The following is a 6303-nucleotide window of genomic DNA, read 5'->3' as shown; positions in this document are numbered from 1 at the left end:
TGTATCGTCTGAACAGAATAGGTTGGAAGGGTGAGTCCTGAAGAAGTCGTGTCTCAATGGTGAATAGAAGGGAGCGAGTCCACTCCATCTGTAATTCTGTATGAAACTGCAGGAGGCCTCACCGCTTCTAATCTCTTTATGCTAAAAGTTATCATATTATGCCGCATTAAGCTCACATATGCTGCTGATGTATATGATGCTTATGTGCAAAATACCAGGGGAATTGTTTTGTAGAAGGCGTTGTACTGTAGTAGCAAAAGTTCAACGAAGTTCAACGGGGTCCGACCTAGCTACGACCGTCACTGATTGTAGTGGACTGGACATGTTATCAAGGGAGTCGTAAACCTACGACTTCCTAGTGCATCTACTTGTACTTGTACTTGTAGAACATGTACATGTACAACTGTATGGAATTTGATGCGAACAGGCGGATTATTACAATTTATGCGATTCATATGCAATTTGCCTCGAATTATGCGATTATTCGATTTTGGTAGAAATTATGCGAAAAATTATGCTAGCATAATCCGTCAAGGCCTATCATGCATGCGATCACAGTTTTCGAGTGCTCGATGGGCCTTGGCATGCCACTTTTTGGCGGCAACAAGTTGGTGAAGCTTGTACCCGGTGTACACAATGCTGTAAAAAGTGGGGGTTTTGAACTTTACTTCCTGTTTTGCCTTTCGTGGACCCATCAATGGAAGAGTGCGTATTCATTCTCGGCTTGGGTTCATATCTGAACATGTATCGTGGCTACGCTTCACTGAAAAAAGTACACTTTTTGCCTGTTTTCACTGAAAAAAGAGCACTTTTTCAGCATATTTAGAGGGACGCGAAAAGCACTAAGTGCGAATTATATTAAAAGAGCACCTTTGGGAAAGGGCTACTGCTGGTGTATGGTCGGCTTCATCATTGCATGCGATGGAAGCGCAAGAATGCAAAATTAATGTTATTATTTCTGGACTCAGGCAGCCAAGTAGATCTGCTTTCTTCACCTCAGGTATTTGCTCGCAGGGAGAGTGCAAAACTGTTGACTGATGGTCAAACCCATCAGCTGTCTGTGGACTATAGGTAGAAGTGCATCACCCTTCCCCTAATTGCATTACATATTCTTCTATAATCTATTCATCGGAAATGTCGATCCTGGGTGTGAGGCTGACTCTATCAGGGAGTGGCGCAAAAAGAAAGCAGTTGCAGTTGCATGCCATTGTGTACTGCCATTTCGACATCCCCCTGCCTCAGTCTCCCCGCAAAACAACGTCTCAAGCTCAGGAGCCTAACCCTATGTCTTTCGATCTCCGACACGCCACACCTGCTGTGTGGGAGGCGGTCAATGCAGACTTAGACTCAGTACCTTGGAGCTTATTAATATCCTCAGACGTGGACAGTGCACTTAGTAACCTGCACAGTGTCCTGCAGACTGTGCTGTCAAAGTATGTTCCCCTTCAAAGCTCCCGCAAACCAAATCGAACTCCCTCAACCCCAGCGTCTACAGGCAAATATCATCCATGGGTTTCTACTGAACTACGCAAGGCTATCAAGTTGAAGCGTGACCTATTTAGCCTCTCCAAGAAATTCCCTACGGACTACAACCTACCAGCATATAAGACACAGCGCAACCAGGTGAGACATCTCTCCCGCTGGTGCCACCGCCAGTACATTCGTTCAATCAAAACAACACTTACCTCAGGCAGCACTACGCTTCACCAGTTTGTCCGCAGTCAGCGATCGCACAAAGTATAACCTGACATCCCTGACATTGCAAGCCCTGATGGGCTGCTGCTGGTGTCTGACAGCTTCCAAAAAGCAACCATCCTCAACAAGCAGTTTACCTCTGTCGCGGTGCCTGATGACCCACGTTTAGTAATACCCCCTCTCCAATATGACACTCGTCTTACTCGCCAATTCACCCGCGTTCATACCACTACAGCAGATGTTCGTAAAGCAATCTCAAACCTGAAATCTGGGAAAGCGCCAGGGCTAGACGGTATCACGAACAAAATGATAAAGAAGCTAGCTCCTGCGATTTCTTTTCCACTTAGCCGCCTATTTAACCTCTCCTTTACAATAGGCAAGTTCCCTACTGACTGGAAACTGGCTAAAATTGTGCCTATTTACAAGTGCAAAGGCAGCAAATCCCAAGCTAGTAACTACCGCCCAATTTACCTCCTGTCCTGTATTTCCAAACTTTGCGAATGGCTCTTCTTCAATCAATTATATAATCATATTTCTCCTGCTCTGGATCCCGCGCAATCTGGGTTTCGTCGTGGTGACTCGACCGCTCTACAGCTCACCAAGCTGATCCAAAACAATGCCGACCATCGTCATATGGGGCGGAAAGTTGCCATGTGCTTTTTCGACCTCGAGAAAGCTTTCGACACCGTGTGGCACCGTGCATTACTTGCTAAACTTTCCAAAGTTTTCGGTGTGTGTGGCGCAGCGCTGGAGTGGATTACAGACTACCTATCCGACAGAACGCAAGTTGTCTTTACAGGTGGACTTCTCTCAGATGCTTCACCTGTTCTGTCCGGAGTGCCCCAGGGATCCATCCTAGGACCTCTCCTTTTCCTAGTGTATATTAATGATCTTCCCAGTCATGTTGAAGGTGTGCCCTTATTTGCTGACGATACTGCACTGCTCCGGTTCAATGAGTGTCTAGACAGGCTGCGAGACAGTCTCCAGCGCGGTATCAACGAAGTCCATCAGTGGATGACTACCTGGAGACTAAGACCTATTATCGCCAAGACTGAGATATTATTCCTGCCGAACTCAGAGCCAACCTATGCATTCACTCTTCCCGGATCCCTCACAGACCTCACAGTGGTAAAACAACACAAGCATCTTGGTTTGGTCATTGACTCAGACTTATCGTTTAGTAGACATGTCGACTATATCTGTAGCAAAGTCAGTAAAGCTGTTGGCTACCTCGTATCTCACTGCTCCCACCTACCGCTTGAATGCATTCGCCTTTTTTATCATTGCTAATTATTCTCCCCATTTTTCTCTATTGCTGAACCGCCTGGTTAACCCTACTAAGTAAATCGTTAATAAGTACCCTGGAAGTGCACAATAAGAGGATACGCAAAATCCTTTTCCGCAAACCATCATACTTTCCTTCTAACGGATCGAAAACTGTGTATTGTTGTTCATTCTATTCGTCTTGACAAAGCCCCGCCACTCTTGCGTAAATATTACTGGTTTCTTCCCACTCGTCCTACGCGCAATCCCTGCACTTTACCTAAAGCCCGAACATCAGCTTATACCAGATCTCCGTTTTTCGCTGCCTATTCTCTCTGGCTAGCCCTGCCTCTATCAGTAAAATCGTCTTGTACGCTAAATGATTTCAAGGCCAACATGAAGCTCGTGTTCTGCTAATTCTTCATCCATATTTGTTTGTTTTGCCTCCAGTAATGTGTAATTATTTTTTGCTTTGTTTTTGTTTACTGCCATGGCTGGCTACCGCCCCCTCCCTCCATATTGGCCTATATTCTCTGGCCACGGGAAGGTGAAATAAAAAATAAAAATAATAATTGGTCATATTAATATTTGTAGTTTGCGAAATAAGCTTTTCGTGTTGTCCAAGCTTGTCCGGGTCCATAACTTAGACATTTTAGCAGTATCAGAAACATGGCTCGACAACAGCATCTCGGACTCAGAAGTCGACATCCTGGGGTTCTCAATGCACCGTCTCGACAGAAAGTGCAATTACAACTGCTCCTGTACAAATGGAACACCTTGCCAGAAACGCGGCGGTGTAGTGATTTACAGCAGGTTGCAACTTGGGTTTAAGCGGATGTTGATTCAGCACATCGACCTGGAAATGGTTTGGTTGCGTTCCAAAAAACGAAAAGCAAGTGAATCATTCCTCATTGGCTGTCTCTACAGGCCACCGTCCGCACCGGCGGCTTTTTGGCAATCTTTACAGCAAGTCATGTATGACATTCAGGGCGAAGATCTCATTCTGATGGGCGACTTAAATGTTGATTTCTTGTCCCCTCAAACGCATCATTTTGACAATTTGAACACATACCTGCTACTTCCCCTTGATCTGAAGAATATGATTACGCACCCTACACGGATTACACCTACATCTAAAACAATCTCGACTGTGTACTAACGAACATGGATTGTGTTGAGCACGGAAGCGTTCACTCCTGTGAGTTCACCGATCATGAGTTTGTTCACACCAGCATTATTTTTCCGAAGTCAATTCCAACACAAGGACAATTATATCGATCCCACCGCCGTGATTACAGTAAGGCCTCTGTCTCTGATCTTTCTCATTTATTGTCAATTTCTGATCTCGGATCCTTCTCGTCCCCGTAGGTCGATGTAATGCTAGAAGAGTGGCAAGGAAAATTTGAAGACGCCTTGGATGTGGTTGCACCCTACATAACATCACGGAGACAATCCCCTGGAAAAAGGAAGAAGTGCCCATTCATGACACCGGAATTACTAGCTCTCATTAGGCGACGTAAAACCGTCTACAGAAAGTACCGCTCGTCTGACTGCAGTAGTACAGTTCTACAGAAGGAGTTCAAAGTTTTGCGCAGCAAATGCAATAACCTTTATCACCAACTCCGAAATGCCCACTTCCGCTCCATCTGTGACGATTACCGGCGAGACCCTAGGCGTCTTTGGAGCACCATCAACTCAGTCACCCGGCGCACAAACCCAAGAACTGAGCCTCTCGTCCAGACAGATACCTTGAACTGGTATTTCCATAGTATTGTGTTAGATCCGAACCCGGCTTATGTTGCTCCAAGTGGTACCTCAAGACCGTGTGAATTGCACGAGTTTCGCCCTATTTCTGAGGATGAGGTACTTCGGCGCCTTCAGAAACTCGATGGTACGAAAGCGCCTGGGCCAGATGGTCTCCTCCCGAGAATCCTGAAGGCCGTTGCACCAGTTATCGCCTTCTCCCTCACCCTAATATTTAATACCTCTTTGTGCACTGCTGTGTTCCCGACACAATTCAAGTTGGCTAATGTCACGCCGATATTGAAATCCCGTATGGGCGATCCTACTTCTCCTTCGAACTATCGTCCTGTGTCACTCACGTCGATTCTGGCTAAGACTCTGGAGCGCCTGGTTCTAAATCAGGTATGTGACAGTTTGACCATCGAAAATCACCTCCACGATCACCAATTTGGGTTCCGACCAGCTCGTTCCACGACACAACTGCTCACACTTGCTGTAAATGATTGGAAACTGGCCCAGGACGGCGGTGAGACTACCAGTGTAGCCTTTGTCGACCTCAGCAAGGCGTTTGATCGCGTCCAGCATCAACAGTTTCTCGTTGCACTCCATGGCATGGGTGTGCATGCAAGCGCCCTGCGTTGGTTTGCGTCGTACCTCGCCGAGAGATCTCAGCGTGTCGTCACGCAAGCCAGCCAGTCTTTCTGTCCTTTTCAAGTAAATCGGCTCTTGTTTGGAATTATTTGCCAGACGACCTGAAGTCCTGCACTACTATCGCAGATTTCCGCGTCAAATTGGCTATTTGGCTAAAAGACAGCTTAACTCTTAATCATTGTTGTGATTTGCTTTCAAGCAATGTGCATAATCAGTAAATTGATGTTGCTGTTTTTGTTTTGGTTTTTGGTTTTCCGTTCTTGGGGCCTTCTATTCGGTACTCTTTGTAGTTGTACTTCTGTACTGTTGAGCTATCCGAATTCAAATAAATACTAAAAAAAAGAAAGAAAAAGAGAATTACGGGTTGAAAACCCTTACAATGCGCGCAGGTCTAAAACCTGTGCATGTACGTGTGATAGACATGTACATGCACAGCGTTTAGACTTGCGCCTGCTAGTATTGTACGGGGTTTGTAGGGGTTTCAACCGATTGGCGCTCTCAAATCGCTCCTCCGTTTGAGGGTCTCCGAAGCCTACACCCGTCACAAGACACCCAAGAAGAAGCGCTCGCGTGATGTGGTGGAGCACGCCTCGTCTGTCCAGGTATTACTATTAGACGTGGTTCTGCATTTTACCGTTCACGTTATTATCGACGGTCGGCCTGCACCGTTTTTTGTGTGTGTCTATAACAGACTGTATGAGCAAGTGCGCGTCAGCTCTATGCAAGAAATGATTATTTGCTGCGTTGCTAGCGGAGAAGATGGGTGAGTCGTCCCTCACCATGGCATTATACAATGTCGTCTCCGGATGCCGTCTAACCTTAAAGCGATAATACGGGCAAGTGATTATGTGTGTGCGTGGTAGCCGATCCATGTATTCTGCCCATGCCCTTTTCTCGTCGTCTGCCGACGTAACCGCTGTGGAGGTATCCATTGTGGCAGACTTAGACTGA

Source organism: Sycon ciliatum, chromosome 6 (genome assembly GCF_964019385.1).
Source record: "Sycon ciliatum chromosome 6, ocSycCili1.1, whole genome shotgun sequence".
Lineage (NCBI taxonomy): Eukaryota > Metazoa > Porifera > Calcarea > Leucosolenida > Sycettidae > Sycon > Sycon ciliatum.
Note: the sequence above shows the minus strand (reverse complement) of the source record.